Source organism: Lontra canadensis, unplaced genomic scaffold, assembly GCF_010015895.1.
Source record: "Lontra canadensis isolate GAN:19392208 unplaced genomic scaffold, GSC_riverotter_1.0 scaffold90, whole genome shotgun sequence".
Taxonomy (NCBI): Eukaryota; Metazoa; Chordata; class Mammalia; order Carnivora; family Mustelidae; genus Lontra; species Lontra canadensis.
Window position 1 is genome coordinate 6,754,354 of NW_022631084.1, and position 17,069 is coordinate 6,771,422.

The following is a 17,069-nucleotide window of genomic DNA, read 5'->3' on the forward strand; positions in this document are numbered from 1 at the left end:
CATCTTCTAAGTTAAGAGCAGAAACTTATTGAAATGACAATGGTTTTCCTTTGCACTGGGGTTTAAGCAAAGAGGCGAGGCTCTCAGAGGGCTGCGTTACATCTTTTCCAGTATATGGACAATAGCGAGAGATGTTTTGTTTAGCTTCTGAGTAGGTTTTCTCTGTCTTTTTATGTGTTATTGTTAAATACTACTTCCTGACTGTTGTATCAAAATGGAAATGGCTGTCAATGATTTAGTTCTTACCACCAATGATGGAAGCTTGATATAGGAATATTCATTTAGATGAAACAACAGCTCTGACTCTTATTGTTGAAAATAAAGAATAGGTTGATTAACAGGCATGTAAGTAGTATACCATGGGACTTGAAGGATGTTGAAAGTTACTCCATTCCCCCTTTTCCCAGCCATATTTCACAGTAATCTGAAGTCTAATATTCCCTAATATTTTAGACTGAACATATATCTTATTTATTCATTTATTTGACAGACATTTATATGGCACTTACTCTATGTCAGACACTATTCTAAATACTTAAGAGAACTCAGTGAGATAGATGCTCTTATTATCATTAATTTGCAGATGGGAGAATGGAAGCAAAGTAGCAAAATATTATTTTCCCAAGGCTATACACTGTAAGTATTGGAACTCAGGTAGGCTGAATCTAGAATCTGTACCTTCAGCTACCAAGCTATGTACTTGTACTTCTCCAAGCTTAGAGTTTATACACACAGGCTGTGTTTGAAAGATGAAAATACGGTGGTAAAGAGGAACAATATATTAACAGCTATAAGTACTCTAAACGGTGTAAAAGTATTGTGAAGAGCTGGCCAGTTCTCCTAGAGGGGAACTGAGACCTAGAAATTTGTGGAGGAAAGGAGGGGTGGAAAGGTTTAAAACTTGGGCGATAAAGGGAGCAAGAAGGCTTCAGAAAGGCCCTATGTATATTTGGTAAGGGGAGTTGTAGAAAGTCATATGGTTCCCGTGTGGGCTTCTGAACAGACTTGACCGTTACAGAATACTAATCAGGTCTAGTCATTCTAATCAATTTTTTTAAAAGATTTTATTTATTTATTTGACAGACAGAGATCTCAAGTAGGCAGAGAGGCAGGCAGAGAGAGGGAGAAGCAGGCTCCCTGCTGAGCAGAGAGCCCGATACGATACGGGGCTTGATCCCAGGACCCTGAGATCATGACCTGAGCTGAAGGCAGAGGCTTAATCCACTGAGCCACCCAGGCACCCCCCAATCAATTTTTTATTTTGTCTGCTTTTCATTCTGTTTCTTGTTGTTTTCCTCTTCTCCCTCCTCCTCTCTCTTCCTCACATCTGTCTTTGCCTCCCTTCTCTTCCTCTTTCCCCTCTTTCTTATCTAGTTAATTCCAGGGTCGTATATTCTATGTAGCAATCTGATATTTTTTTGTTTAGTGAACCCAAATCACATGCACTCTCTTATTAAGTACATTCAGTGTGTTTTAGACTGAACACTGATGGTCTTTTGGTGAATCCTGGCCCACATTGGTGTGTGGATTTGGGTTAGTCCACATACTGCTCTACTTGTGTTTTTAATTGAGTTAGTGACAATCTCAGCCAGTATAAGCTTTTTATAGCAATCACAATAATACACACACACACACACACACACACAGGCCTGAGTGAGTAGTTTAACAAAATTTTATCTCTCACTCATGTAGCACATATATCATGGGAGGACAGTTGCACTGAATTGCCTTCACTCTGGGCCTCCCTTGATAAAGCAGCCACTATCTGGGATGTTATTAATTGCTATTGCAGAGAGGAAAGAGCTTTAGAAGGTCATACGCCCACAATTAAAATCTGGCTTACAAATCATAGAGCAGAACTGGTCACATGGCCCCATATAGCCACAAAGGAACCAGATAGTATACTTCTATCGTTTGGCCAGAAGGCGAAGGGTCCATGACTTCTCTAATTGCAAGCATTTAAAATTCAGAAGAATTCACATATAAATTGGGATTATTTATTTATTTATTTATTCAGAGGATTTGACATTACTCCCCGGTCCCTACTAGGAACAATTGGTTAAAGCTAAGTAGCAAGTGTGTTGTGGGTGTAAGTTACATGGCAAATCTCTCATTTACCAACTTCCCCCAGTCATTCTGATTAGGCACCTGTAACCATACTTAATTGTTCTGTCACTGCTCTTTTTCTTATAGAGGGGTTAAGAGGGAAGTATTTGTAGCCACACCTAGCAAAGGAGAAAAATTAAATCATTTAAAAAAAAGAAAAAAGTCCAGGTTTGAAGAAGAATGGAATAGTGTGTGCATGTGTGTCTGTTTTTTTATTTTGTTTTTGAGGAAGCTAATAAACGTTTCTGGCTTAATATTTATTTAATCTGAAAAAAAGTCCTTGTCAAAATTTATTTGATTTGTCCCTTTAAATTATCCACTATTGGTCTAAATAAGTCTAAAGGTGGGATACATGTGGATTAATTAATTTTGTTCTTAACACGTCTTTTAAAGTGTCACTTGGGGCTTGGGATTAAAAGATTTTTATTTAATATACATGATTTGTTGTGAATAAGAGTTCATAGTACAGATTTGAAAAGAACAATAATCCACATGAAAGTTAAACTATGTGTAGGATATTATGCTTTTTTCTACCTGCTATTTTACATATTTTTGAGGATCTTATTTTTTCTAGGAAAATTCTTTTACATTCATATTGAAAGGGTTCAGAAAAAGCCTCCCCAAAACGTGATATTTTGGTATGTGGATTACTTCGAGCTGAACTCAATCAAGGCCCAAAAAACTCAGGAATAGCTTTTACCTTCCCCTTACCTGCCTCAAAGATTTTAGATCCAAGGCCTGGTCCAGGAAGAGAGCTATCCCCAGGGGTGACTCCAAGGAAATCGGCTACGTGGTGATAGACTGGGGAGAAGCTCAGGAGGGCTTGGAGATCAAATTTCTCCCTATGTCTCATTATCTCTGTATGACATGGCAAACATTTACTTACCAAACATTTGTTCTTCCCATTTTCCTGTGAAATGTCTTCCTTCCTTTTGAAATCTCAGACCCCTTCTTAGTTCAGGATGGCGTATAAATGTCACTGCTTGATTGCCAGTGGGTCTCCTATTTTATGGGGCTTCTATATGTGTGTAAATAACTTTGTTTTTCTCCTGTTAATCTATCACATGTCAATTTAATTAGTAGACCAGCCAAGAAAGCCAAGAAGGATAAAGAAAAAAATTTCCTCCCCTATAATATACATTTTCCCCTTGACAGTAACAGGGAAAGAATTAAAGTTACTCAATATTTACCTGCCAGACAAAACAATTATTAATGTAAACTCAATATGTTTTGTTTAAAACAAAAATTGGTCAACTTAATGTTTTTGTAGTTTAGATTGATCATTTTGGGGATTTTTAAATGCATGGTTAGAAGTAAGATGGGAAGATTTTCCAAATGTTTCTAGACACTACTATAACAAAATACCATTTACCATTTCATAACAGGGGGTAATCAATTCTAAATGATCTACATTTCTGGAATTGGTTTAAAGAGTGTAAAATTTGATATTTCACTTCCCACTACTAGGAGAAGACTTCAACATGTTTCAGAGAAAAAAAAAAAAAATATATATATATATATATGTTTAACCTTTTACTATTAAACTTGGATGAAATATGCTATTTTACTCTGAATATGAAGTGTCATACTTTAAAGTATATTAAAATTTAGTTGGCTCACTATGTATTGCTAAATCATATGAATGGCCATGAACAGCTGAGTGAATAAGTTTGAGGAATGACAACTCAATGTATTATTCCTTTCAAATGAAAGCTGTAAAATCTTACTGCCTAGTCTACTTTTAGAAATTAATATAAGGTCAATCTATTTTTGCATTTCAATTGTACTGAATTTAAAATGCCAGGTTTCATCTATCTCTTATGGTAACTTTTAAGTATAGCTATTTCCCAAAATATTTTCTAAAGTGCATTTAAAAGTCTATTGAGAAAAAAAAGTAAGATTGGCTCTTGTGTAGGTTACTCAAAGTATGGATAATTAAAAATAATCTCCTTAAAACAGGTTGTTATCAATTTGGATGAAAGTTCATCTAGTGAAATATGATAGATTCTAATTTTTCTTTTGCTAAGAGAGTAGAATTAAAACCAGAGCATATTCAGGGAAACATAAGTATGCAGTTTCTGGAGGAGAGAGGATTTGAGGATGGTGAGCTCTCTAGAATTTTTATCATGTACAATAGTAAAAAGAAAAACACTTTTTCTATGTCCACAGCAATTCTGACACCCACACATTTAGTGGGTGGTTCTCCTCATGAACCAATTCATTAACTCTCTGAACACCCACTGGGTAGCATACAATTCATTTCTGGCACTATCTGGAGTTAGTGCGGACTTTTCTGATTAAGGGCTCAATTTCACAAGGCTGCTTCTACTTCTGATGCAATCTCAAATCCTGTACTTCTGCCTGACCTGTTATAATCTGGGGATTCCAACGATCCCCTTCTTGGGTTTGATAACCTACAAGTAGAGCTCACAAAACTCAGAAAAGTGATTTACTTACTATTACCAGTTTATTACAAAGAATACAACCCAGGGACAGCCAAATGGAAGAGATGCATTGGGTAGCATATATGGGAAAGGGTGCATAGCTTCCATACCCTCTGGAGACACGCCACCCTCCCAGCACTCCATGTTTTTATCAGCTTGGAAGCTCTCTAAACCCCTGTGGTTAGGGTGTTCTAGAGGTTTCATTATGTAGGCAAGATTGATTAAATCATTGGCCATTGATGTGTGAACTCAATCTCCATTTCCTCTCTCCTCCCCTGAGGTCAACAGTCAGGCTAAAAGTTCCATCCCTCTAATCACATGGTTGGTTACTCTGGCAGCCTAGCCCCCAACTCCAAGAGTCACCTAATTAGCATAAAGTCTGCTATCATTGAAAGGGGCTTATTATGAATACAAAAGGCACTCCTCTCACTGCTATCACACAGGAAATTATGAGGGATTTAGTCTAGAAAATCTTGATTCCTCCTTTTTATAATTTTTCCTTACTTTTCCTCCGAGATCTATAAATTTTAGTCTCCTGAATTTTGGGTCTTGTAAGTGTCATAGGTGTGATACCCTACTCAAATCCTGCACAATGGTGTGATCATTTTCTCCCAAGGTCTCAACAATTTCTTTAGCCACCCATTGAATCAGAATGATATTGAGTAGGGTACTTCTTGGTTTTTAACTTCCTGAGAGATTAAGTTGTCAGGCTAGGCAAGTAAAGCATTTATCAGATCTTCTACGTTTAGTTGGATGAGAGCATCCAGCTAGTTGAAGGCTTTTTCTACTTGGCATCACATCTGAGTTAATTCCCTCTTCACTATTAGGAAAGCACTATTGACACAAAGCCTTGGCTATCCATCTTCAACTGTCTGTAGCCTCATTGCACAATGTAGTGTCTGATACATAATTATGCAATACATTTTTTGTTGTATAGTATTATAAATGATTGATTCTAACCCAGTCTTTATGTACTAAGCTCTCTTCTGTTTCTCTTCTTCTTCTTATCCATGTGCTGTCTCCACACTCTACACTCAGATTTGCAGATTTCAGTAACAATCTTCTACATGTCACACAACATTATGTACAAGGTGCCCTCTTTTTTAGTGCTGTACTGAGTCATGAGTCCTCCAATGCGGTAGAGAAACCAGTGAGAGTTTTACTAACAGTGTTATGTTTTCAATTTGATTTCATTGATTATTCACATTCTGTACATTTTCATTCTCTTGTTTTTAGTTTTAAGGGTCACACCTGACCACCTTCCCAGTTATTTGTGTCTGAGAATGGATGAGTTCCTCCTCCACATTGTTCTTTATAGCCTATATAAGGTGCTTTTCAAAACATTCAATTGTATAGTTTTATTTGAGAATTTTATCACTTCTCTTCCACATTTTAGTTCAAAGACTCTTATTGAATATCTATTTTATGATCTGATGTCTTTGAATTTTTAGTTGCTTTTACTAAAGATACTAGATACACCATAAGAATTCACATCTTTAAAAGATGTTTTCAGCATGTGAAAATGTCAGTGTATGTTCATTGCACAAGTAGAAAAAACATGTGTGTTGTGGATTTGAGCAAAGACCTTTCACCTTAGACTCAGATTATCTGATTATTAAAACACACTCACATCTCAAATCCTCAGTCCTCTTATAATGTCATGACCTTTAACTAGAAGAACAGATGCAAATACCACTTGTTCTCACAAATACTTAAGCCATTAGAGGAGCATTTTAGTTTTCTTTAGGCTTTTCCCCTTATTCTCAGGGGATTACCTAAATTGATGAGCATCTGATGGATTACGTACATTTGGGCAGGAAGAGAACAAACCTCTCTATTAGCTGTCAAATATGTATCAACATATGGTGACTTTCCTGTATTTAGCAGTAATTTAGTAAATCATCGCCCAGAATTCTGTTCATCTTCTAGCACCTTGAAGTTCTGTGACATTATAAAATGCTATAGCTTCATCAAAAGGTCAGTGGCTACCTTCCTTGAAAAAAGCCAGTGTCTTATACCTATAATGTGACTTCAAAACTCCAAGGATACAAAACAATAGTCTTCAACCTTGGCCACACACAGAGAACTTTAAAAAAATGCTGAAGCCTGGTATTCATTCCCAGTGACTTTGGAGTACAGAATTTTGGATGTCCCAAGTTTTAAAAAGCCTCTCAGGTGATTTTAATGTGTAGGCAATTTTAAGAACCACTAATATGGGTCAGTGGTTCCCAAAACTTAGTGTGAATCCAAATCACCTGAGGGTCTCATTAAGATTCCCTCCCAGGGAGTTAATGGGAGCCTAAGAGTCTGCATTCCTAATAAGCTCCCAGAGGAAGCTGGTACTCTTGGTTCATGGACTATACTGTGAGTAATAAGCATGTAGAATTCCTCTTTGTCTTATTCTTCTGCTGCCCAGAATTTTGACACCAGTTTTTCTTCCATACCACCTTCTTAGAATCTTTTTCTTTCCTACTTTGTTTGCGGGTTGTTGCTTACAACTTTTTGTGAGAACTTGTTCCTTTCTAATAAGCCAGGAACGCAGAGAGGCATTCCTCAACCCTTGTGCCTTCCTTTCTATCAGAGGCCAACTTGAATTTACAGTGCACATAATTGGTGAGTGCCTTAGGCAGGGAGAGAAATATAGTTCTGGTCACTTGGAGGTTTCCTTCAGTGGCCCTATCTTTCAGGTCTCGTGTTGAAAAACTGCCATTTATAGCTCCCCTAGGAGTCCTTTTTTGTTAACTTCTGGGAAAAACTGCATCCAAGTGATCCAGCCAACCATCTTCCCCTGTAGCTAACCTGTGCTTAATTGCTTGTTGTTGATAATTAGCTCTAATTTGCCACAGCTCTCTTGAACTTTGAAAGCAGTATTCTAAATTCAATATTCTGTTTTAAAACTCCTAGCCTTCTCTTTTGCTGTCTGTAACTCACCAAGGTCTAACTCTCCGCTCTTTGAATCATGGTGAGCAAGGGCGGTTCTCAGCTTTTATAATGTATGAGCATCACCTGGGCTGATGATTAATAATGATGATTGCTGGTTTCCTATTCAGAGATTCTCATTTGGTGAGTCTGAAGCAGGCCCAGGTATCTGCATAGTAAGTGTTCCACTAGGGTGATTCTGTTGTAGGTGATCCAACCTTAGGGCAACACTATTTTCGACCTGGCTTCTCAAGCTTTAATGTGTATTTTAATCACCTGGGGATCATATTACAATGTAGATTCTGACTTAGCAGTTTTGGGGTGGGATGTTTCTAACATCCTTTTGGTCCCAGGAGTCAAAATATTGTGATTAGAAAGGCTTTAGATTAAATAGTTAATACCATATAATTCAGACTTGTAAGTGTATATTATCTTAAGTGTAATATGATATGTTTAAGATTATATCTGTGCAGTTGAAACATAAGCTTTTTAAGGGCAAAAGTCTCAAATCATAGAAGGACAAACTTGGAAGAGATCTGTATAACTAATCCAGAGAACTTGCCAAGCTTAACCCGAAGATCCAAACCTTCAGCCCTGCCTCATACTGTTTAAAGGAAACATACATGAATGTCTTAAAAATCTGTGACTTGCCAGTTTTCTTCAGGCACCACCTAGCTTATGAAGGCCTTTGAGTTTGGTAGTTTGCTAAAAATTGTTTCTTTTTTTTTTTTTATAATTTTTTTTAAAGATTATTTATTTATTTATTTGACAGAGATCACAAGTAGGCAGAGAGGCAGGCAGAGAGAGAGAGAGGGTGAAACAGGCTCCCCGCTGAGCAGAGAGCCCAATGTGGGGCTCAATCCCAGGACCCTGGGATCATGACCTGAGCCGAAGGCAGAGGCTTTAACCCACTGAGCCACCCAGGCGCCCCAAATTGTTTCTTTCATTTTAGATTCAGGAAGAGATGATTATTGGTCAATTTTGCGCTATTAATTGTTGAAGAGTTGGGGATGGGCTTAAACTCCTCTCAAGTGTGGGCACATATTAACTATACAATGCGTCTTTGTCTATTGCTTAAATAAAATATGCATCATAGTGCTGGTTTTGAAGATTCTTTGGATTTGTAAACTTATATAAAAGACATAGTCCCTGTTTTGCTTTAGTATTAAAATATCAAGTGATAGGGGAAAATAAAAACAAAAACTGTCCTGGATTCATTGTTGCTGGATGTAAGTTAAGGTTGGTCTTTGCCTTTCATTTGTTTAGTAGCTTTAACATAAGACTGATCTTAGCAAAGCATCAATAACGTAGCATCCCTCATGTTGAAAGGAAACCTAAGCTTTTCAAAACATCCTTTATCAGTAAGATGAAATTATTTCCCATCTTCTTCTGTGGAATGTATTAGAGTGAAGAAAAAGGAAGGGAAGGATTTTTATTTAAGAGGAAAACTATATCTAAAAGTCTGGTGTAGACTGAGCAGAAATTTTGGTGCTGGATAAGGGTGAATTTAATCAAGATCCTGCCACTGGTTGTGTGACAAGTTCTAGGAAATTTATTTAGCTTTTCTGAGCTGATTTCCCATCTGTGAAGTGGACATAATAGCTAACTACAGAGCAAGAACAGTTTAAAAACATCATAAGGGGCGCCTGGGTGGCTCAGTGGGTTAAGCCTCTGACTTTGGCTCAGGTCATGATCTCGGGGTCCTGGGATCTAGCCCCACATTGGGCTCTCTGCTCAGCAGGGAGCCTGCTTCCCTCTCTCTCTGCCTGCTTCTCTGCCTACTTGTGATCTCTGTCTGTCAAATAAGTAAATAGAATCTTTAAAGAAAATCATGAAAGTATCTACCACATAATGCACAGCAGAGTAATCATTAACTCTTCCTAGATTTGCTTTTTTTTTTTTTACATATTATAGCTACTGTAAATTCTCACTGTTTTTACAATTTTCTCTCTGTGAATCTAATGTATGATTTTTGTTTATATTTAGACTATTTAAATCCTGGAAATTTTACATAGATGACTTTAAAGACATAAATACAGAGGGAGGACCATGTTAAAAACATTCAGTATTATTTATTGTTACAGAACCTTGTAAAGAAAAGCCAGGTCAGACATTCAGAATTCAATTTATGAGAGAAGACAGGTGATTAGTTTGTACTGAATTATAAAATTGAAGATCATTAGCTTTTCAGAAAAAGATTTGCTAAAAAAATCATTTCTCTGTAACATTTGCTATGAACTGTATAGTTTTCTTTTTGAGGACATTTTTGGGTAATGGAAAAACTACTAGTTTATAGAGGAAAGTTTTCTTATTTTCCTGTATCCTTGGAAAAATAATTTAATTCTCTTATGTCCACTTTTAAAATTCTACAACTCTGAATTAAGGAGAATTTGCTCCCCTTATCCCCCAAAGGGGACATTTGGCCATGTCTAGAGACATCTTTGTTGCCATGACTGGAGGCGGGTGCTACTAGCCTCTAGGGTAGTGGCTAGGGATGATGCTGAATAGCCTACAGAACACACCTGCCACAATAAAGAATTATTGAACCCAAAAGGTCAGTAGTGTTGAAGTTGAGAAATTCTGCTTTAGTCTATAGATTGATTAAAATAAATGGCACAGTGTTTAAAATCAGTAGTTCTAAAGCACGCTTTCTCAATTGAGGCAATATGGTTTTCAAGGGAGAAAAAAATGATTCTTGGTGGACAAAAAATATTGATATTCCCATGGATTGTGATCCTCCTAAAGTCAATTCTCCTTAATAACGAGACATATAGTATATTTGTGATGTTAAAATTTCACAGGGGTGGAGTAACCAATCAGGCAAAAATTGCCTATATAGGCTTCTTAGTGGGTGATACTGGGGGGGAAAAAAGTTGAGAAACACTGCTCAACCAAATGAATGAATGAACCCAGTTAGGTCACTTCAGCTCTCTGTGCTTCAGTTCCCCATGTGTCCTTAGCTCATGGGGTTGTTGTGATGGTTAAAATAGCATTAAACGCCATTTATTTACGGAGTACCCACCATATGTTAGTCTAGATACTCTCATATTGCAGTAACTGGCACAGCAGTCCTATAAAATAAATAGTATTTCCATTTTCTAGATGAAGAAATGGAGGCTCATGTAACCATAAAACCAAGAAAGTAGAAAGGCCCGCATATGACTTCATATCTAACTGACTTCAAAGCCTGTTCTCTCTCCTCTGCCTTTCATTAGCTTACATTATTAACAAACGTGTGTTATCTCAACATTGCAAATAACACAGCATGCACATGTCCAGCATTTTCTCTGGGGAAGTAAACAGTATGGATAATGTTTGTGGCTTTTCTTAGTTATACCCAGCCTCAGGAAACATATCTCTTCTTCCTTTCAAGACTTACCTTCCATCTGTCTTCTTCTGATTCCAGCATTTTCCTTCTCCTCCACATGACCCAGATCATGTGCCAAAGTTTTTTTCTCTCTCTCTTGCCTGTACTTTTCACTCCATTCCTCAGCTGGCTCATTCCCCACTACCTGTAACAAGCTCAAGTTTTTTGAATTTTACAAAACTCTTCCTCAACCCTGTGACTCGCTTTAGATACACTTTTATCTTATTGTTTTTCCTCACAGGCATCTTCTTTACAAGACTCATTTACAAGCTTCTGCCTTTACTTCTTCAGCTACTGTTTGCTCTACAGTGTCCCCGAATTATGCGTTCACTTCTTTTCACCAGGTCTCATTGGATGAGTGTCTCTGGTATTTTCACTGTGGGCTCTCTCTATTACTCAAACTCTCTGCTCTTAGTTTCTGGGATATCTTTTTCTCCTGATATTCTTTCTACTTTTCTGACCATTCCTTGTTAGCCTCTTATGTCTATACCAAAGCAATGGTCATCCGCAGGGTTTTAATCTCATGGCTTTGAACCTTCAGTCAGCTATGGTCCCGATCCATGTATTATCCTATCACCCCGAATATTTTCCACAGGGATCTCCAGGCTTTCCAGGGAAAGTAAGGTTATCCTCTCCCTTCCCTTGCAAATTCACTTCTCATCTGGTAGTAATTATCTTGGGTATTGATATCACCAAGATAATATGTATACCAGGTCTAGTCTAACATGTGATGGCCCCTCAAAAATAGTAGTTGTTATTAATTTAATTTTTATACAATACTGTGCAATAAGTATTATGATGATTATTTCCATTTTATGTGAGAAATTGAGGATCAAAGTGATTAAGTGGTATGCCTAAAGTCATTCTACTTTCTTTTTTAACTTTTTAAAAAAGATTTATTTATTTATTTGATAGAGAGAGAGCACAAGTGGGAAGGGCAAAGGGAGAGGGAGAGAGTATGTCAAGCGGACTCTGCACTGAGCATGGAGACTGACATGGGGCTCATTTTCATGACCTTGAGATCATGACTTGAGCCAAAACCAAGAGTCAGATGCTTAACCAATTGTCCCACTCAGGTGACCCTATTCTTACTTTCTTCATATCTCTAACAATAGCCAGTTAGTAATCAAGCCCTTTTCATTCTATAACATGTCCTCATCTCCTACTGCCTATACTCAGGTTCTCTTTATTTCTCATGTGACCTATGGCAGTAACACTCAATGCTATTTTTTTCCTGCAACAATATCCCATCCCCATCAAACCATCTGCACTATGGTCAGATCAGAGGGATCTTTCCAAAAATATTTACCTGCTCATGATACTCCCTTTCCTGAAACTCCTCAGTGGCTTCTATTTCTTGCAGTTTAATCCAAAATACCATGTGAGAGCATGATGTGCTCCCCTGAGCTAGCCTGTTCTTGTTTCATTTCTCTTCGTGGCCCTGCTTTAGAACTCATGTTCAGGCCACACACAATAATGATGTAATTCTTTTTTTTTTTTTTTTAAGATTTTATTTATTTATTTGACAGACAGAGATCACAAGTAGGCAGAGAGGCAGGCAGAGAGAGGGGGGGAGGAGGCTCCCCGCTGAGCAGAGAGCCCGACGTGGGGCTTGATCCCAGGACCCTGAGATCATGACCTGAGCCGAAGGCAGAGGCTTAACCCACTGAGCCACCCAGGCGCCCCTAATGATGTAATTCTTTTAAGATTTTATTTTTCTATTTATCTGAGAGAGAGAGAGAGAGAGAGAGAGAGAACCAATGCAGGGAGGAGCAGAGGGGTAGGGAGAGAGACAAGAAGACTTCATGCTGAGCACTGAGCCCAACTCAGTGCTCAGTCCCTCAGGACCCTGAGATCTTGACCTGAGCTGAAATCAAGAGTCAGACACTTAACCAACTGAGCCACCCAGGTGCCCTGAATAATGATATAATTCTTAAAAGCATCATACTGCTTCACACTTCCATGATTTTATTCACCCTACAACCTCTACTCAAAATGCCTTCTTCTTCGTCTTCCTGAAGAATCCCTACTCATCCTCTATGGCTGACATAAAATGTCAACTACTTTAGGAAGCATTTTTACCTGAAATCTCAAGGGCAATGTGCTGTATTTCCTCCCAATGAATAGTGAATGTACATTTAGCATAGTATATTTAATAGTTAAGTTGTCCTCCTTTGGGTTACAGAGGGATTCAGAGGTTGGACTCTGGGTTTGAACCCTTAGTTTAACTTTTAGTATAATGTGTCTCTTGGCTAATTACTCTTCCCTTATCTACATCTATCTTCCCCTTATCTACATCTAGGGTCGTTTAGAGCATTAACTGAGATAATCACAGAAAGTACTTGGTATATCAGATCATGTGACGTTCTTGCTCTCAACACTCTAATGAGTTCCCATCATATTTAGCATAAAATGTAAACTATTACTATTTTTATACTTTTCTATCTAAATATATTCAGTCTTGATTTAAAAGAGAGAAGGAGAGAGAGAGAAAGAGACAGAGTAGTTTGGAAGGTGGGGGGTGCCCATACTTACCGATGCCTTTACAATCTTGCATGATCCAGCCATTGGCTTTTTCTGACCTGGTTTCCTACCACTCTTTTTGCACTCTATAACTCTGCCTTCATTGACATTCTTTCTCTTCATTGACCTTGGCATCTAAACTCCCGTCTCAGAAGCTTTGCCCTTGCTGTTTCCTCCACCTGGATCGTTCTTCCCACTAACCTGCAAATGGTTCTATACAAACTATTGTTCAAAGTTCACTTCAGCAATTTATGTAAAGTAGAACCTACTTCATTTTGTTTTGCTTTAATTTTCTTCATCACAGTTATTATTTTTAATGTAGTAATCAATTGTTTGCTTATTTTTGTCCTCCATCATCTGCTGCAATATAAATGTCATGGCTTTGTTTTGTTTACTACTATGTTCTCAGAACTAGAATGATATTTGACTTATAGTAGGGGTACTCAAATCCTTTGTTAAATAAATAAATGAGTAGCTTAGTAGATTATATTAATATTATTCTTTAGTAGATGGGTCCTGAAAGTCAGAGACCAGATCCTTTCTGTCTTTATACATCAAGTTCGTTGGTTATTAAACTGTGTTCTTTGGAGTCTTAGAGTTTCTACAAACATTCTGCTGGGGGCTAGCTGTCTTGGTTTTTAGCTCCAATTTTATTTGTGTTATATAAAGATTTGTAGTAATGGTTTCACTGCTAAAAGGCTTTGAAATACATTGACCTAGTGTATTTCTAACACATTCAGGAAGTCATTCAATAAATGTTTGCTGGATGAATGAATGAAACTGCCATAAATGTCATCTTCAACCAGAAAAATAACATAGAGCTGACATTTTCTTGAATAGCCTATCTATAATAAAATATCACCAACAACATTAACTTTTATTTGTGCATCCTGGCAAAACTAATTTAGGTTTGATTATATATATAAAAATATATATATTTAAAAATATTTTTCTAATATAGCCTAGTGGCTTTTCTTCTTTTGTGGCATTACTTTTATAGTTTTCTTCATATAATTAAGTCAGTGAATACCACTGCTAGATATGGAAAAAGTAAGCACTAATTAAATTATCCACTACAAGATAATTACTTTATTATTAGCAAACTAAAAGATGATGATTCAACATTCTTCATATCTTAGTAAAATGTTCTACATCTTTAAGATATTGGTAAAGTTTGACTCGAACAGTGTTTAAATTTTATTTGTACTAATGATTCTTGAAATAATTACATAATTATACTTGATTGATATATATATCTAATGTAATAAACTCATTGGGTTTAACAGAAATAAGAATGGCCATAATGAAGTCAGATTTTAAGTTTATTTTATCTATTTTATTTAGTTTAATATAATATTTAAATGTTAATAATACAAATATTATAGCCATAAAATGATGAAGAAGAGTTCCATATTTTAACACAGAGGTGATTTCTGGTACTTGTGATGAAGAATTCAGATTGTTCAAAGTCCTTCTGCAATAGTAATTGTCAATAAACTGTTTTGATTTTCCTCATATCCTCTTCCCCACTTCCTCAGAAAAAAGAAAAGACAGGAAGTGGTGATAATGGCAGTGAGGATTTGAGGTGCAGTTGAGAATACACAGAAATCAGGGTAAAGGTAGATGGTGTGGCCTTCCTTCACAGGAAGGAGGAACTAATTCTGGCCATGAAGCAAAATGTTTGTTAACCAGAGCTAGTTTGCACAGGAAACAGCTAGGGGGATTGAGAATCACTGGGAAGCATTTGCCCCATGTTGGAGAAAAAATACTACTATGCCCATGGCTAAAGTGAACTGAAGAAAAATGGGTTGAGGTCATCTAAAGTGCTTACTAATGATTAGAGACAGCAGAGAAAGATTAGATTAGATTAGGTGATCTGATTTACCAAGTAGTGGTATCTCTCTAAACAGATTGAAAACCCAGAAAAGTGATATGGATGACATCAGAAATGGATTTGATTGTTTTGTCATATTGAGAGAACACATGTCTTGGTAGCTTTGGATTATCTGAATGGGTGCTGGAGGGAATGTTTCGCATTCTTGAGGTATAGATCACTCTCAGATCATAGTTATATTTTGAGTCATAGAAATTAAAAATGCTGGTTTTTTTCAGAATTTAGTTTAACCTGTGATTAGCTTTTTGACAAATGGAGTCTAAAATCTCTTCACTGACCAATGTCAGAAACATGCATTTACATATACATAAACACATACTCACAAACAGAGATTGTTTCATTTTATGTCAGGTGACACCATTGTCAAAGCATTCAAAAGGCACATTTTATTAAACCATTAACAGCAATATTCAGAAAGACATTAAGGAGTATAGGTGCTTATATTCATAAAGACCTTGAAGGTCATCTATTCAACAATACTTTACAGATATAGATTCTGAGATACATAGAGGTAACACATTCAAGGTCATACAACCTAAGTTATCAGTAAGTTAGATCTAGAATCAGGTTTTCAGGTTCCCAGCAAGTGCTCTTTATCAATGACTATATAAGGGAGGTATGGCTAGGTCATTTATTTAATATTTATTTATCCATTCATTCAAATATTCGCCCTATATATTTTGAAGTTAGGTCTCAATTTACACAAGACATCATATGGATCTTTATTTCACCCAATTAAGCCACTTAAATATATACATTTTCCTGTGAATATAATTTTAGCTACATCTCACAATGCTTTCATTCACTTCTTTTTTTTTTAACTTATTTTTTAATTATTTTTTTATAAACATATAATATATTTTTATCCCCAGGGGTACAGGTCTGTGAATCACCAGGTTTACTCACTTCACAGCACTCACCATAGCACATACCCTCCCCAATGTCCATAACCCCACCACCCTTCTCCCATCCCTCCTGCACCCAGCAACCCTCAGTTTGTTTTGTGAGATTAAGAGTCACTTATGGTTTGTCTCCCTCCCAATCCCATCTTGTTTCATTTACTCTTCTCCTACCCCCTTAACCCCCCATGTTGCATCTCCACTTCTCGTATCAGGGAGATCATATGATAGTTGTCTTTCTCCGATTGACTTATTTCCCTAAGCATGATACCCTCTAGCTCCATCCACGTCATCACAAATGGCAAGATTTCATTTCTTTTGATGGCTGCATAGTATTCCATTGTGTATATATACCACATCTTCTTTATCCATTCATCTGTTGATGGACATCTAGGTTCTTTCCATAGTTTGGCTATTGTAGACATTGCTGCTATAAACATTCGGGTGCATGTGCCCCTTCGGATCACTATGTTTGTATCTTTAGGGTAAATACCCAGTAGTGCAATTGCTGGGTCTTGGGTAGTTCTATTTTCAACATTTTGAGGAACCTCCAAGAGGTTTCCCAGTGTGGTTGCACCAGCTTGCCTTCCCACCAACAGTGTAGGAGGGTTCCCCTTTCTCCGCATCCTCGCCAGCATCTGTCATTTCCTGACTTGTTAATTTTAGCCATTCTGACTGGTATGAGGTGGTATCTCATTGTGGTTTTGATTTGTATTTCCCTGATGCCGAGTGAGGTTGAGCACTTTTTCATGAGTCTGTTGGCCATCTGGATGTCTTCTTTGCAGAAATGTCTGTTCATGTCTTCTGCTCATTTCTTGATTGGATTATTTGTTCTTTGGGTGTTGAGTTTGCTAAGTTCTTTATAGATTTTGGACACTAGCCCTTTATCTGATATGTCGTTTGCAAATATCTTCTCC